The 18,908-nt window shown below is 35.5% G+C and overlaps 1 long non-coding RNA gene across 4 annotated transcripts; it reads right to left on the reverse strand.

Moving 5' to 3' along the window:
• Positions 1–2,736: 2,736 nt before the first annotated feature.
• On the reverse strand, positions 2,737–12,024 carry LOC110872191. Of its 4 annotated transcripts, XR_004892588.1 has the most exons (7): positions 11,713–11,891; positions 10,311–10,395; positions 9,300–9,455; positions 6,766–9,147; positions 4,172–4,256; positions 3,230–3,316; positions 2,737–3,008 (listed from the first exon to the last, which is right to left on the reverse strand). It is a non-coding gene; the product is annotated as an uncharacterized LOC110872191 (long non-coding RNA). The 4 variants fall into 4 exon arrangements; XR_004892589.1 differs by lacking the exon at positions 3,230–3,316 and having other exon boundaries at positions 11,713–11,892; XR_002554260.2 differs by having other exon boundaries at positions 3,230–4,256; positions 11,713–11,888.
• Positions 12,025–18,908: the final 6,884 nt, after the last annotated feature.

The raw sequence follows: 18,908 nt of genomic DNA on the forward strand, positions 1-18,908 counted from the left end.
TTCTAAGTCTTCCATATCATATCAATTGTGTCTCAGACCGTTTAAGACATGCATTCAATTGCACACGGCAAATGAATTCGATTTTATCTGTATGTTGAATTTGTCTAAGAAAATTCGAAGTTGTGTTTGTGATTATAAACAGGTTCCTTCGACTATTTGCTACAATGATGGTCGATCATCGATTGAGAAAGATACCAAAACAAAGCAACTGTTTCCTTAAGAATGCAGAAGATTCCGAGTTAGGAATCCTCCTCTTAAATCTTCTAAACCTCATAAGAAAAGAGAGTTGAAAAAGTTTGTTCTCGATTGATAAAGATGATGCATGCATAAATGGGAGCTTGTTAGATTAAAGTTATCAAAGAGCAAATTGTCAAGAACAAATCTTCAACAAAGAGAATTTGGAAAGAATTAGGCTAGGGGAGATTGTTGGTCTTGTAATTAAGACTAAATCTTGCCATATTGAAGATCATAACATGCATCAAGTTGACGGTTCTGAAGATAATGCAAGAGTTTGATAGCATTAGCCTAAGGGGAAATTGTTAGGTCTAATTTGGTAGTCTAATGTTATCAACAATGTGAAGTCAACAAAGTCAATGTCAAGGTGTTGAATTCAACGCGGAAGTCGTCAGGAGAAGACTGAAAAAATAACTGGCGTGTGAAAGTTCGAGATATGACTGTTATGTTGTTTTTGTTAATTAAATATATATTGTTTAGACAAAATATATCTAATATTATTCGAGACCAATCATGTTTAAGTGAGAGTTTTAGTACGTTGTTAATTAAAAGGACTTGATTGTAATTAGCAACATCTAGGGACCTAAATGTAATTAGCCTAAGAGTGTTTTTATTCTTTAAATAGAAAGAGATTTATGGTTTTAGGGGAACACACATTGAGGGTGATTTGAAGGCTAAATTGTATTCATCTTTTTCAAATCTAATGTGTGTTCTTAAGATTTATTCATCTTGTTCTTAAACAAAATCAGATTTTAGCTTGATTTGATCCTACATTTTGCGTGATTAGACTACACAATTGGGTGCATATTAGACTACATATTAGCATTGTTGAAGGTGGTTATAAACTGCAATGCTTGCATGTAACTGCAATGCTTGCAACATGTTGTGTGATAACTGCCCGTAGCAAGGTTGAATAACTAAATCCAACCACTTATAGCAAGATTGTATTGTTCTTACATATGTGTGGTAAGTTGAGAGTGTGTGTAATTTGATTTGGGAGGGAACTAAACAAGCATGGATGCACACATATTGCAAGGAAAACATATGAGGCGTTTTGGTCTTTTCAACGTCTCTGTTACTGATAGGGACAACCACAGGGATGAAAATTACACGTTTTTTCTAAAACAAAAATATAATGCTTCAAATACCATGGCTATGGGCATATTTAAATCGAATGTCTTACCAACACAACTAAACAATTAAAAAATGCTAAGATACACGTTGAGTGTGTAATGTGTTGCCGAGGAATGAAGAAATGGAGGGCCATGTAACATGATTATTAACGGTGGTTCGTGTAGCAATGTTTCCTATGGACAAACTTAATTTATCTACTATCCAATACCAATACCCAATACCCAATGCACAATGCCCAAAACCCTACACAATTGGTTGGCACAACAAAGGGAATTATTTAAGGGTGACATAATGAGTAATCGTTTACTTTTGCATAGGAAGTGAGTAATTGTGATATATATTTCTAATGGATGGATGCCATGTACCATTAAGACGTCAATGTAATGATGTTTCAAACTTTTATAACGTTAAAAAGGGGGAAAATAAACAAAAGACTTACATCTACTTTGTTATCTGATGTAACTGTCGTGAGCTAATCAAAAGTATTTATTTTAACATAAATATCAATACTAGTACGGGTAAGTAAGGTTGTATCCGCAGGGAATTTGTGGTCAGTGTAGAAGAATTCAACTAAAAAGTACTATTATCTAATTGGGGGTTTCTTTGTTTTAGAAAAAAAAACACAATTTATCATGAAAGTGTTATAAGAATGAGAAGAAGTAACCCCTCCCCAAAATCCCGATTGTCCGTTTAACACAAAAAACCGTTTACTGGTTCAAAACACCACATAGACATGGCCTTGGAATTAATGACTTTGATTAATTATTAGGGACAATTTTTAAATAAACTATAACAACCTAAAAATCCGTTTGATTATACCAATTACCCACTAAATTGCCAACCCGCTAACAATGCAAGAAATTGCCAATACGCTTGATAAACGATAAATAATTCAAATATAATAAACGTTTGCCAAGAAATCAACACAAGTAGTTAAAGTACCATTTATAAGAATCCAAAACAAAATTTAATGTGTCAAACAGAAGCAATCGTTCATCCACGGGGAAGTCACAAGACGTTTAGCCTCACATGGTAGTTATCACAGCTTCGATTCTTGATTCGTATTGAGTTTGCATAAAGAAACAAGATGAACTGGGTGTCAGGACTTTGAAAGTCGCCTTTAAGGAGCTCTGGGATCATTCTGGACGTCTCAACGAGGAATGGTGTTATAATTTTCGTATTTAAATCAAAACCTATTCTTTTTCATGAATTCTCTTATTCAACCTTGGCCGAGCTAGATTATGTTTATTATTTTAATGAGTATGTTGATGTGTTTCCAAATGGCTTACTGTTACGTCCGCGTTTGCGTCTAATAAAAGACGACTAAAGGACACTAGAAATATAAAAATTTTCTTAAAAGTGTCCAACTTTTCGGAATTTTAAATGATAATATCAATAACGCAGGTGCATTAATTTAACAAAAATTGGGCATGACCCGTCCATAAAACGAGCATACCCCGGTTTTAAACATAAACAAACTAGATACAATTCTACGATTCATTCGACAAAATACTACTAAGAACCAAAACAACAAATTTTGGACTAAAAACATTTGAACAAGCTAGCGGAAGCGTTTGGTATGACATAACATGAACACGCGCTCGCTCCGATTCTCCAAGTCGCCTGAATTGAGGATTTACCTACATTCAACAACAAAGCTTTAAAAAGTTAGTCATTTACTTATTTACTTATAAAACCGTCACTTTAGTTCCATTCGTGTATGTACTTTCATTTCTCTCACGCATTCGATTACCCAATTAAATGGGTATGACATATATTTCAAACAACTAACTCGTTGGTAGATGATGACGACCAAACATAAAATGTTGTATAAACTAAAACGTCCATAGCATATTCTAACCGCATAAGTTACTTCAATCCGATTATCCTTTCAACATTCAACTGTTTCATTATTATATCAACACTTCGAAAGTCCGACATTCATAACCTGCACTTTCAAACATACTCAATAATAACTTGGTTAGCCAAACCCGTAATCTCAACATATTCATTTACTACATCTTCATAAAAAGGACGTCAACCATTTAAATGCATCCATTTAACTTATATTCCAAACCCAAGGGCATTATTAGTAACGCTAATTCTCAAATGCATCCAAATCATGCATTCGCACATACTTGCACACATACAAACTTACAATCATACACATCTACATACCTAATATACATTTAATCATACCTACAATCATGTATTCATATCTACGTGTTCCGTACGTATTTTTGTATACATTTACATGTAATACATGTCCAACTTCATTACATACATCTATCACACTCTTATATAAATTACATGAGGCTTAGACTTGGGTTTACAACTTATAATCGTCAAGGAAACACTCGAAATCATGTTTGGGAGGCCCGTCGTAGTTCACGGATAATATACCGAAGCCTACGGCGCATAAATCACATAAATAATATTTTTGACAGAACCTTCACCCGGCCGTGTCAGTTCACCACCCGGCCGTGTCAACTCTGCACTTTTCCTAGCCATTAATCCTTACCGTAACGGACATAACTCTCTCATTTTTCATCCGTTTTGCGTCACGTTTCTTCCTATATGATTGTAATTTAATATTCTATCATGTGATCTTGAAGTCCAACATCCGAGTTAAGGAATTTCTTAACTTAAACGTATTCGGCTTGTTATTCATCTATGAATTATTCGACCCATTCGTGCATTTATCAAAATAATCTATTGATTTGACCTCAACTTCATATGAACTTAATAATTAAAACATTATATTACTTAAACAACTAAAGAAGTGATTATAGAAATCACTTACCTTGAGTACTCCAATAAGTGTATTTGTCACCTTGCCTTATCTTGACCCGTTATCCTCCTATGCTTGAGCTCACCTTGACACGTTCCTATTATCTCATTCCATTACATCCATTCAATAGTTAGTATACGTAATCATACGCATCACTAATCACACTTCTATTCACGTGTCAATCGCTTAACGAGTTCAACATGTATCACAATACTACAATGCTAATCAATTTAACAATTTATCATTCCATCATCACAAAAGTCATACATGAGCTTCTAGCATGCATAATTATGTATTTACATCATGTTCATTATTCTTTCAAAATTCCATACTTAGAATGATAACATTTTCTAAGTTAGGCAACTTGTTTCATACATTAAACATTTCATACCATTTCTTAACACCTTGGTTTTTACACATCCATTCTACTATTTTCTATCAACAACCCGTTTCGATCCGTTGGTGCAATCATATGCATAGACTAGTTGGTAAGTGTTTTAGACACTTAAAACAATCAAATAACTTACTAATAATTTATTAAAATCAGTAGTTCATGATTCATACAAGTGTGCATAACAATACAACTATTTTTACTTAATATTTATACTAAAAATGTGCAGCAACTTTCTGCGCAGCAGCTGTTCACGACACATTTTAACCCATTTATCTTCTGATTCAGTTCTTCATGTTCAAATATGAAATGATCTACACTCAGAGATCTTTCTAAGCATATAAAGATCGTAACAATCGGACATTCCTATGATTTTATATGATTTTTACAAAATCAGCACAGAAGCTGAAATGCTTCCAAACAGCTTGCTGTCAAAACGAATTTACTAACTTTTCATGCTGTTTTGACCCACTAAATCTCATAACCAGCCTCTTATGACCAAATATGAAATGTAATATGCGAAACAACCTTTTCAACGATATAAGGCTCGTTGTCTAACTCTTAATAACGAATGAGATACGGCCTTTACAAGATGACTATCTAAGGCTGTCAAAAGTAACTATTTTACACAAACTTTGTAGGCATTTTATCAAACACTTGGCGTGCATGCCATCATTTAAGCATAAGTACAAGTATTTTATGCATACTCTTCCTAGTTCATAACATTGATTATCAATTTCAACTAGAATTATATAACTTTTATACCATTATCTAACAATTACTTCTTACAATCAACATCAAGTATCAACATCACACAAGCATTGAACATGTATAATCATCCATATCATCATCTCTACTACTACAAGTAGGTTTATAAATTTTTCTTTCAATTTAACTAAAATCAAACATGATTTTCCACTCTAGGGAGTAACCCTAACATCTAATTAACACAAATCATACCACGAATTTATGATTGGGTTGAAACCCTTTTTCTACAATTCACCAAATCCAGAAATTCGACTTACCACTTCACTAGGTATGCTTAGATGATCGATAAGATGGCTCATGCACTGGATTTTCTTATGATTTTAGGCTTCAATTGCTTGATTTCTTGAGTTTAGGGTTTCCCCCTCCTCATTCCTTGTTCGATCGTTCCCCCAGACACACTCACTGTGTTTGGGGTTTAATTTGTTTTGTTTTTTTTTTAACTAATTTAAGTTTAATCACTTTGCACTTTACCCCCTTCACTTAGTTGCTAATTACAAATCTAATCTTTAAACTACATTTCACTACCATCTTGCCATAAATCCTTAATTATGTTAAGTTTGTTATTTATCCTCACTTGTTTTATTGAGTTCTCATTTTTGGGGCGTTACAAATCTACCCCCCTTAAAAGAGGTTTCGTCCCCGAAACCTTTCTCATTTCAACTGGACCAATTCTATTCCTACTTTTTCATCTTTTCATTCACGAGGCTTAACACCACATGGATGTATTCGAGATCTTGGCAAGAGTTTCATTCATTCATAAACGTCTTTGTACGCATTGTCCCTCCGTTCTTAAATCAAGTAAATTACTTTCTTAATCGCATTAAAGTCAGAATCTGATCCAGAGCTCTTATTAGTGTCGTTTTCACTTTATACTGCTAGCTCCTAGCACATACCATCACTAGCGCTTCATTCATCGAATTTATTTCAATTGTATACAATTATTAACCATACAAACTAAGTCTATGGCTTGTTTCTAACATCCTATTTAAGCATATTACATTCATATGTTTACTAATTGAAATAAGTCGATTTATTTCATTCTACTCATACATCATATGCTATCTTTCATTTTGTTCACTATGAGCCATCCTAAACATTCCATTACTATCTTTACTTCTGATTACCCTTAAGCTCATAGGAGGGGTCGATATATTATCATACGCATATTATAATCATTCAAAGACTTATTGTTACAACCAAAATCACCTCTCTTAAACTCAGGTATCCATACTTAACACGAAAACTAAGCATTATTTCCATGGTTACTACTGTTATTTATGCCATGCTTATCTTTTCTACAATGTCTTGTTCAAATGAACATGACCAACAAGCCGAGCATCAAGGTTAGTATTTCTTAATGATACTTGCCGTCTCTTACATTCTATCAGAATTTCCACAGTTACGAGCATTCAAGTTCTATACCACTCGACAATCATCACGAACATACCTGACGGAAGTAAATTCCATTGATTCATTATCCATGCCTTACGATGATCATTCCTTTCCGATTAGTGACATTGCGTCTCTATTCTTCAAGCTCATCTATGAGTATAAAACTTAACAACTCAAATCATTAACTACCGAGTTCAAATGGCGATCGCCATCTGACCCGTATGTCCCATTTAATACTTCTACCATACTTGCATACAACGCATTTGCATAAATATATTCATGTATATATATATATATATATATATTTATATGTAAGTTTAAACATAATTTGGGTCATATTACTTAAGGAATATTTACTTGTTCGGTCCGTAATTACTTACACATTCGAATATTTTCATTCTTATCGTTCTTTTGCTCATTTGCTTTGTATTTACTTAACATGGTCAAGCTATCGACTTCTTCTTATGTAGACTAGTTTCACCCTTTTTATACCTTAAGTCCGCTTCGCGGATTTGAACATTGCATTCATGCCTTTCATTCCTTGAACCCGTCTCACGGATTCAAGCAGTGCATCCATATATTTCATTCTTTGAATCCGTCTCGCAGATTCAAGCATTGCATTCGTATCCTTCATTCCTTGAATCCGTCTCGCGGATTCAAGCATCGCATTCGTATCTTGCATTCCTTGAATCCGTCTCGCGGATTCAAGCATCGCATTCGTATCTTGCATTCCTTGAATCCGTCTCGCGGATTCAAGCATCGCATTCGTATCTTGCATTCCTTGAATCCGTCTCGCGGATTCAAACATTGCATTCATACATTGTTGGTCTGTACTTTTTACGGATTCAACATTTTATTCTTATCACTTGCACTTTTTACCCTTACGTAATACTCTCAATCTCCCGAGAGTCTTACTACTCATTTCACCCATACGCCCACCTGCTACCCAATTCTAACGGACATACCTGTAACAATTACCGCGGTCTCACGAACGTCATATATTTCTTGTGTACTGGCCAGATACACAATCCACGTACTAGTTTCGTGTCTTCGTGTAATCGCCACATTATGCCCGAAGAATTAAGTTTCGGCACGTGTTACATTTTTAAAACTTCCTTACCATGTTGTTATTATATTCATTTAGAATTTTCTTTCACTTGCCTAATCATACCATTTCATACATCCACGCGTTGAGTTTACGTACCAGGGGTCAATTCATCTTATTACTTACCTTGATGTCGGTCCTAGACCGCGTTCACGGATCATCCCTTCCGCCACTTCTGTGATCTTGTTGAATAATGCTTCTTGACGAATAGTATCATCATCATCATTAACGTTGCTTGCATCAGCCATCTACACAATATCATGTTTACATTTAATACGGATCATAAGCTTTCAACACATCATAGTTCATTAGTCCGACTTTACTATATTCACATTCTTATATTCTAGACTTTATCATTTGTTCGTGTCCTTAGACACCTTACTTTCATCTTTTACAATTTCGTTCCATTGTAACCACTATGCGTGGTCTCACATATCTTATTAGGCCTTATATGGCCCTTACATGAGCGTTTAATAGGTCTTTAAACAATTCGGAGACTCAAAATACGATAAACAAAACAAGACAATAACTGAGATTTGTGCATGGCGTCGGCGACGGCCGGAAGGTCCGTCGGCGACGGTTTCTGTAAATGTCCGTCGGTTAGAAAAGCCCGTAAGCAGCAAATTAAGCCGTCGGCCATTTGGGGGCGTCGGCGACGCACAATAACGGCGTCGGCGACGGCCTGTCGAAATGCTGAAACGCTGCTGTGTCATTTTTTTGTTACCTTGTCCATTTCCTGTGCATATTTCCAGCCATACGGTTCTCGAAATCTCCGTATGGCCTCCCTATCTATTCATCTATAAACTTAGCTTCTATTTTGCATTCGAAACATATTACACATACTATTATTCTTACCGAGAACTTAGTGTATTACCTCATTGGCGATCTTGGAGCGAGCACACTTTTGCACGAGCCTTCGGTTTGAGTTCAAGCACTATTACTCTTGCTCGAATCCCTCAAACCTAGGCTCTGATACCAACTTGTTACGTCCGCGTTTGCGTCTAATAAAAGACGACTAAAGGACACTAGAAATATAAAAATTTTCTTAAAAGTGTCCAACTTTTCGGAATTTTAAATGATAATATCAATAACGCAGGTGCATTAATTTAACAAAAATTGGGCATGACCCGTCCATAAAACGAGCATACCCCTGTTTTAAACATAAACAAACTAGATACAATTCTACGATTCATTCGACAAAATACTACTAAGAACCAAAACAACAAATTTTGGACTAAAAACATTTGAACAAGCTAGCGGAAGCGTTTGGTATGACATAACATGAACACGCGCTCGCTCCGATTCTCCAAGTCGCCTGAATTGAGGATTTACCTACATTCAACAACAAAGCTTTAAAAAGTTAGTCATTTACTTATTTACTTATAAAACCGTCACTTTAGTTCCATTCGTGTATGTACTTTCATTTCTCTCACGCATTCGATTACCCAATTAAATGGGTATGACATATATTTCAAACAACTAACCCGTTGGTAGATGATGACGACCAAACATAAAATGTTGTATAAACTAAAACGTCCATAGCATATTCTAACCGCATAAGTTACTTCAATCCGATTATCCTTTCAACATTCAACCGTTTCATTATTATATCAACACTTCGAAAGTCCGACATTCATAACCTGCACTTTCAAACATACTCAATAATAACTTGGTTAGCCAAACCCGTAATCTCAACATATTCATTTACTACATCTTCATAAAAAGGACGTCAACCATTTAAATGCATCCATTTAACTTATATTCCAAACCCAAGGGCATTATTAGTAACGCTAATTCTCAAATGCATCCAAATCATGCATTCGCACATACTTGCACACATACAAACTTACAATCATACACATCTACATACCTAATATACATTTAATCATACCTACAATCATGTATTCATATCTACGTGTTCCGTACGTATTTTTGTATACATTTACATGTAATACATGTCCAACTTCATTACATACATCTATCACACTCTTATATAAATTACATGAGGCTTAGACTTGGGTTTACAACTTATAATCGTCAAGGAAACACTCGAAATCATGTTTGGGAGGCCCGTCGTAGTTCACGGATAATATACCGAAGCCTACGGCGCATAAATCACATAAATAATATTTTTGACAGAACCTTCACCCGGCCGTGTCAGTTCACCACCCGGCCGTGTCAACTCTGCACTTTTCCTAGCCATTAATCCTTACCGTAACGGACATAACTCTCTCATTTTTCATCCGTTTTGCGTCACGTTTCTTCCTATATGATTGTAATTTAATATTCTATCATGTGATCTTGAAGTCCAACATCCGAGTTAAGGAATTTCTTAACTTAAACGTATTCGGCTTGTTATTCATCTATGAATTATTCGACCCATTCGTGCATTTATCAAAATAATCTATTGATTTGACCTCAACTTCATATGAACTTAATAATTAAAACATTATATTACTTAAACAACTAAAGAAGTGATTATAGAAATCACTTACCTTGAGTACTCCAATAAGTGTATTTGTCACCTTGCCTTATCTTGACCCGTTATCCTCCTATGCTTGAGCTCACCTTGACACGTTCCTATTATCTCATTCCATTACATCCATTCAATAGTTAGTATACGTAATCATACGCATCACTAATCACACTTCTATTCACGTGTCAATCGCTTAACGAGTTCAACATGTATCACAATACTACAATGCTAATCAATTTAACAATTTATCATTCCATCATCACAAAAGTCATACATGAGCTTCTAGCATGCATAATTATGTATTTACATCATGTTCATTATTCTTTCAAAATTCCATACTTAGAATGATAACATTTTCTAAGTTAGGCAACTTGTTTCATACATTAAACATTTCATACCATTTCTTAACACCTTGGTTTTTACACATCCATTCTACTATTTTCTATCAACAACCCGTTTCGATCCGTTGGTGCAATCATATGCATAGACTAGTTGGTAAGTGTTTTAGACACTTAAAACAATCAAATAACTTACTAATAATTTATTAAAATCAGTAGTTCATGATTCATACAAGTGTGCATAACAATACAACTATTTTTACTTAATATTTATACTAAAAATGTGCAGCAACTTTCTGCGCAGCAGCTGTTCACGACACATTTTAACCCATTTATCTTCTGATTCAGTTCTTCATGTTCAAATATGAAATGATCTACACTCAGAGATCTTTCTAAGCATATAAAGATCGTAACAATCGGACATTCCTATGATTTTATATGATTTTTACAAAATCAGCACAGAAGCTGAAATGCTTCCAAACAGCTTGCTGTCAAAACGAATTTACTAACTTTTCATGCTGTTTTGACCCACTAAATCTCATAACCAGCCTCTTATGACCAAATATGAAATGTAATGCGAAACAACCTTTTCAACGATATAAGGCTCGTTGTCTAACTCTTAATAACGAATGAGATACGGCCTTTACAAGATGACTATCTAAGGCTGTCAAAAGTAACTATTTTACACAAACTTTGTAGGCATTTTATCAAACACTTGGCGTGCATGCCATCATTTAAGCATAAGTACAAGTATTTTATGCATACTCTTCCTAGTTCATAACATAGATTATCAATTTCAACTAGAATTATATAACTTTTATACCATTATCTAACAATTACTTCTTACAATCAACATCAAGTATCAACATCACACAAGCATTGAACATGTATAATCATCCATATCATCATCTCTACTACTACAAGTAGGTTTATAAATTTTTCTTTCAATTTAACTAAAATCAAACATGATTTTCCACTCTAGGGAGTAACCCTAACATCTAATTAACACAAATCATACCACGAATTTATGATTGGGTTGAAACCCTTTTTCTACAATTCACCAAATCCAGAAATTCGACTTACCACTTCACTAGGTATGCTTAGATGATCGATAAGATGGCTCATGCACTGGATTTTCTTATGATTTTAGGCTTCAATTGCTTGATTTCTTGAGTTTAGGGTTTCCCCCTCCTCATTCCTTGTTCGATCGTTCCCCCAGACACACTCACTGTGTTTGGGGTTTAATTTGTTTTGTTTTTTTTTTCAACTAATTTAAGTTTAATCACTTTGCACTTTACCCCCTTCACTTAGTTGCTAATTACAAATCTAATCTTTAAACTACATTTCACTACCATCTTGCCATAAATCCTTAATTATGTTAAGTTTGTTATTTATCCTCACTTATTTTATTGAGTTTTCATTTTGCGTTACACTTACCTCTGGGTTGCCACAGTTAGAAGGTTTGAGCGTCAAACAAATTTAATTATGGGAGCGCTATTCCAAAAAAAAAAAAAAAAAAAAAAAAAAAAAAAAAAAAAACCAGCATAATGAGATAATCCGGAATAGTAAAAGGAATCTAATGAAAAATTGGAGCGTACATGTGTGGGTGATCATGTGTCGTCCCAACTCTCTTCTTGTGTCTAAAGAAAAATAGTTCTTAGCGAGGTGCACTAATAGTCACGTGATACAAAATATTACTAGTAATGATTGTTTCCCAACACATCACCTAGATGGTATGTCATGTGAACCCTATGGCGCTCAAGTATTCTTAAATACAGATGTAAGAAACGGTTGCCACCAGCTTCGGATGAGAGAAGGAAATGAAGTTCGCATAAAAGACCAAGCACGACTTATACAGTTAGACGATGATGCATTCAAGACTAAATATCACTTTTCAGTTATACTCCCTTCTTATACGCCATAAGAGACCGATAATGCTTATCATTCAAAGAGGCCATTCGTCTTCATGGTGTGCTAAGGAGCCTTGTATATAATCGGGACTCGGACTTTCTAAAGTCTTTTTTAACCGACATTGTGGATATTTTTACAAACGAAACTATGAATATGTACATCTCAACATGGGTGGCCAAACTAAAGTTACCATTGTGATCTTGGTACATAATTTCATGGATTACAAAGTAAAACCACTAAAATTTGATGCAAGGATTTCTAAATAAAGAATTGAAGATTATATTTATCATTTATTTGATTTTTAATATGGTTTATTGTTTAGGGAACTTTTTGGTTATTAATTATAGTAAGACCATAGGTAATGGTTAATGCCCACTAAGGGGCATTTTTCACCACATCATCATCATAATGCCCTTTTAAAAAAGGTGTAATTGTTAATGCCCATTTCATTTATTACTTTCCATTATTTTTCTTCTCTTTGGGCATTATTATAGAAATGCCCCTCACTCTTCATGCCCCTATAATGCCCATGAGTAATGGTGTAAGGGCATTATCAAAATCTTTCATGCCCTTATAAAGCCCCATTACATATGGTCTAAAGAACACCTGTGAGGTTTATTTGAACGATTTTGTTCATTAAGTAATCACTGAGTTATTTAAGACATTTGATTGTTACTCGTTCCCACATCATTTGGTATTAGAGCTCTAGGTTAATAAAATCGTTGTTCGGGGAGTTCGATCCCACCGTGACCGTAGATCCATCAAACGAGGCAACGATAATGGAAACCGTGATTCATGGGATATTAAGATCAAAAGACTCTGACAACAGGTCTGTATTCTTCAAATACAACTAGTGATCAAACGGCTCACATGTGAGTTCAAGATCTTGAGTTACAGTGGGAGAGGCGTGGTAAAGAAACAAAATAGGGAATTGTTGAATCCCTGAACAACATATGATGATTCCGTCGCCGGAGATCCACAGTCGTTCGCCACTCATTGGAAATATCCTACAAAAAAACACTGTTAGCCTCGTCACAGAGGACCCGGGGGGTGGGGGTAATCCGTGACCAAGCCCCGGCATGAGAATAAGTCTCGTACCTTGGTATTGTAACACCTCGGAAATTAATGATGAATAATATGGCAACACGTGTCCGGAATACTCTCCAAATATTCTAGATTTGTTGGAGGAGAGGGACAAAATTCATATATATGGAAGATGTGTAGGATCGTTTCGCGACCCGAATGAGTCGATCAGAGGCGTTTTCGTTAATTACAGGTGCAGAAAACAAGTAATCAACGTAGGAATAGCTTGCGATTCACTTTAAACTCTTTCTTTATTGATTTGACAGCGATTACAATCAGTTCTCGATCCGGCAGCACTTCGGTACGAGATTCAGCAAACGTTACAAATGAGATCGCTCAAAGGCTATATATAGGCCACTGGGATCGCTTATTGGACATGCCCAATAAGCGGTCCAGACATGTGACACTCGAGCGGTCCTACATTATGTCATATGAGCGATCCAGACATGTTCATTCGAGCGGTCCATGTTAACTGTCGTTCGAGCGGACCTCACATATGTCCGTTCGAGCGGTCCAAACACTAATGGGCCTAATGAGCAATCCAACAAGCCTAACTCTATACAATCTCACAATTTCTCGTATTTCGTGCCCAGATCTAACATCCTAAGACTATGACTCGATACAAGACGTAATCAGCAGATGTAATGCACCAACAGACTCCCCCTCAGATGTTGATGGAGTCGACTATCGAGTCACAACAATGTTGTGTCTTCACATCTTCAGTCTTGATCAGTCTTTGGGCTTCTCTCTCTCTATCATCAGACTCCCCCTCTCGATTTACTGGTATTCCTTTGTTCTTCAGTAACATCTTCAGGATCGTTGTCTGGCTTTCCGTCTAACAGCTTCTTATCTTATCCTGCATAAGCTCTACCTCAAAGATAAGATTTATGATAAACGTTTAAGCATAAAATCATCACTTTTTACAAACCAATCAATCAATCAGATACTGATGAACCACTTGGAATTGTGACATTTTTCTTTTTCAAAACAAACACAAACACCCAAACCAATTTTTCATCATGTTTAGCACTTCGAATTTTGAAAATCAGCTTTTCAATATCAGTCGTCGAAAATCTTTTTGACTTTTTCAAAAATTTATGCTAAAACACCCGAAATTCTTTTTGAATTTTGAAATAAAGAAACTTGAAATGCAGTAACAAAAAATATTTACAGACAATATTTTTGTGAGCTCGTGCAAGAGGATCATATCAGTTTTTGAGACAAATCACCAACACCGTTAAGCTTTAAACATACTCAGTTATAAACAATTTACCTAGATTGTCAGTATGTTTGTCCACTTAAATTTTCACACAGACTTCAATTGATTCGATATACGATATTAATGTTTTAGAGACTTAAACTTAATTGTGTATCACTCCACTTGAATATACTCCTGTATCCAGATCCCAAATATTCAGTCTTACAGGTGAGTATACCACAGATGATATCTGTAAAGGGGTAGATGCGAAACCGTGAGAGCTCAGGTCAGAACTTCCGTTCAGCAGAGAGATGACGGCTCGACTTTTGGTGGGTCCCCTTTAAAGGATCTTTTTTTACAACAGCAAAGATTATCAATTTTATTGTTTAATCAGTTTGCTGAGGGCGGCGCTATGTTTCAAGCATTTTGCAAAAAGCATTATCCGGGGACTAGGTCAGTACTTCCATACAGCAGAAGTCCCGGGATAATACCCCAGATATCACTGAGTATAAAGACCTAGTATCTCAGAATACGGGACCTTTCAAACAAGATTTCGGGGGTTACCCATATATTCAAGAATAGTTACCCACGAATCAAGCAAGTTTGATTTAGGTTTATATCTCGTTTCAATTTACTAAAATGTGCGAAAATCTACTGACACATCCGCAGTAAGATTGTTTATCACTTTTAAACATTTCATATCTTTAGCGTGTTGTGATAGTCCACTGATGTACTATCATTTCCTCTTTTTTCGCAACAAAACTCATTTTTGATTTTATCATGTTTTTTGTTTTTTTCAAATTTTCTAATGTTTTTGGATTTTCTGAAATTCTTACTCCCCCTAAAATTCAAATACATCTAATGAAAATTGAAAACAAACTGTACAGAAAATGACAACTGATATCAAATCACCTCAAATCGCCATTCACTAGGCATAAACAATCAGAACTCCCTCTATCAACAAACTATTTTCCCATTTAGATTTCAAAACACTTAAGTTTGTTTTAATCAAAATGGTTTTTCCAGAAAATAAGTTTGATTGATTTTACCAATTGTAGGTTACCATTTGTACGTTTAACAACCAGTGTTCGAGGGTGTGGTTCATCATCTTGTCTATCGACCAATGTAGGAAAATACAAGTACAACTTAATGTCCTTGATTTACCATTTTCAGTTCAGAAACCTCTGTACCAATTGTAAAAAATACACAAACAAACCTCTTTACCGTTTGTATGATTGACGTTACCGAATAAAACTTTAAGAAAGATGCCGATTCATGCCCCACGCTTACCAACCTGGGAGCTCCGGCAAGTCCTGAGACTTATTGTTCGAAATATGTACCATCCCAGTCACAAACCAGGGATGGTTCAATTTTTTCTTTCTCTGTTTTCTTCTCATAAAACTCCTTAACCCCTTTGACTTTTCGATCAATCATTTTGCCAAAGATGTGTTTTACCTTGGGGTTAAAGACCTTCTCAGCATCAAATTCCTGTTCATCATGATAAAATTGGTTAGAAGTTTCAACTTTACCAATTTTCTTTTTATAATTCTCAGCCCGAAGTAATGAAACTCCTCATCATTCACAATCGGAACTGAGTTCTCATCTTTTACATCAGCTTCACATTTTGAAACAATTTGTGGCTCAACTGACTTTGTGGAATCAGTTTCATCGCCTGAAGATAACTCCTCTGATTTTGATCCATCAGAATCATCGCTAGAGCTTTCACCAACCTTCTTAACAACCCATTTCTGATTGTCAGATTTGGCTTTCTTCTTGTAAAACTTGTTCGAACTCTCACCAATTTCAAAAATAGAATCTTTAAACAATTTTGTTCTATCAAGTGGTGATTCGAAAGCAAACACTTTATCTGTGATTTTACGAAATACTCCCTGTTTTGATTGTATCGCATTCGAACAATCTTTTGCAATATGTCCCACAGTGTTGCATCGGAAACAGGTTCTCGTATCTCCCTTCTGCTCAGCTATCTTCTTCAACTCAACTTGCTTCTTCGTCAGAAACTCACTGTTTGATTCTTTCCAGAAATTTGTCTTTTCTTCTTCATCAGTTGATGTGCCTGAAACAAATGACATTTTGGATTTAAAATCACGAACATATTTTTCATTTTTCTGTTTTTCTGTAGGAATAAAACCTAAACCTTTCTTTTTGAAATTACCGTTATGGTTTGATCTCTTTTGGAAATCTGAACCAGAACCGTAATTCTTTTTCTTGTTTAATCTCTGTTGAAATCTTGAGGTGTAAGGTTTAGGTTTATCAATAAGACATAAGCCTTTTATTTCAGAAATATTGATTTCTATGAGTATGAAAACCTTTTTAATCAGTTCAGTTTTGACACCTCTTATTGGAAATTCCTCATCAGAATATAATTTGTCCGAATTATTCAAAGTATAAGCAACTTTAAACAACCCATCATCCAAATTAGACTTTGATAACAGGAATTTTCTATCATAAACTAATTTTCCCTGTTTTTCTGTTTGCCCCGGAGTTTTTGACTCAGATTTTGACTCTGACGCGGACTCCGACTTTGACTCTTCACTGTCATCACTATCTAACACATGATCCACGACTTTCTTCATCAATTGAGACTGTTGATCAGTGTCAGATGGTGTAAACATAACATCAATATTATCTGGAAGATTGACCGACGACTCAGACTCCCACTGTAGATTTGTGGCCTTTTTGACTCTTTCATCGTTAGGATGTCTAGGCAAATATCCATTTTCCAGCGGGGGTGGACACTTGTTATAACTGACACCTTTCTTCTTACCAAATGGCGTCTTTTCAGTGTCTTTTTTCTTGTCATTCTTCTTCTTGTCAGCATTTTTTTTCTTTTCAACAAGTTTTTCATCAATACTAACTTCAGCTGCTTTCTCTTTAGTTATCTCATCTTCTTCCCAGACCTTCATGCTTTCAACTGTAGGATAAATCCTGTCAATCACATAGGAAGTACATGAGTAGCTTTTTAATAAACGATTAACTCTCTCCGTCTCGATTCGTTGCAGCTCAAGCTTTTGTTCTAAAGCAGCACACTTTTCAATGTAATTGTTTACAACTTTTTGTTTTGTCATAAACGCTCCCTGAAGTGTCTTCATAGCAACTACTTGTTCTTCACTCGTTTGATTGTACTGATTCATTGTCTTGTTCAGTACATCATATGACTCCTTCAGACTGTTTAAGTTGTAAATCAACGTGTTGTTCTGCTTTTTCACAATCTCACAGTTTTCACACTTCACCGGAACCTCTTTTGCATCAACACCTTCTTCAACCTTGAACTTAGGCACTTCTTTCACAATATGCCTTTTCACCACCGGCACTTCTTCATCATCACTACTCACCGGCGTTTTGATCTTTTTCTTTTTCTTCTTTGCTCTTTCATCTTCACTGTCACTCTCAGCAAGCAACTTCATATCTTCTCTGTATTTTCTCGCCCAATATTCTGTATCATCATCACTATCATCTACAATATTTGCTGTAAATGCAGTGTAAGCTGTGGTTTGATCAGGAATGTAATCATCCCAAGTGAAATTTGCCCAGCTAAAACCTTCTGCTAACTTTTCATCTTCTTGATCAATCAAACAAGCTTTTCCATTTTCTGGAATGTAATTATCCCAGTTAAACGACTGTTTTTGATTTGGATTAACTACACATGCTCTTTTTCCGGTATCTTCAATCACATCTCTTCCATGTGCAGTCTGAGCTTGATGTTTTTGTTGATGAGATGATTGAACAACTTGGTGATAGATGGCTTTGCGATAGTAATCGTTGTTGTTGTTAAACGGATTTTGAGCTCCACTTGCTTCTCGGTTTGTGCACTCCCTCTTGAAGTGTCCTTTTTCCCTGCACCGAAAACACGTGACTTTAGATTTATCAAAACCTAAAGTAGAAACATTCGCATCACGAAGATCATCTCTCCCCGTGATTTGTTTGAACTTCTCAGCTCTCCGTAAAACACTAGCCATACACCACTTTATATCCATCAGCTCCATCTCTTCAGCATCTATCTGGTCGTAGTCTTCTTTGGTCAACATTGGATTGCCGATACGACCTGCAACAAAACAAGTGTAAGATT

Source organism: Helianthus annuus, chromosome 1 (assembly GCF_002127325.2).
Source record: "Helianthus annuus cultivar XRQ/B chromosome 1, HanXRQr2.0-SUNRISE, whole genome shotgun sequence".
Classification (NCBI taxonomy): Eukaryota; Viridiplantae; Streptophyta; class Magnoliopsida; order Asterales; family Asteraceae; genus Helianthus; species Helianthus annuus.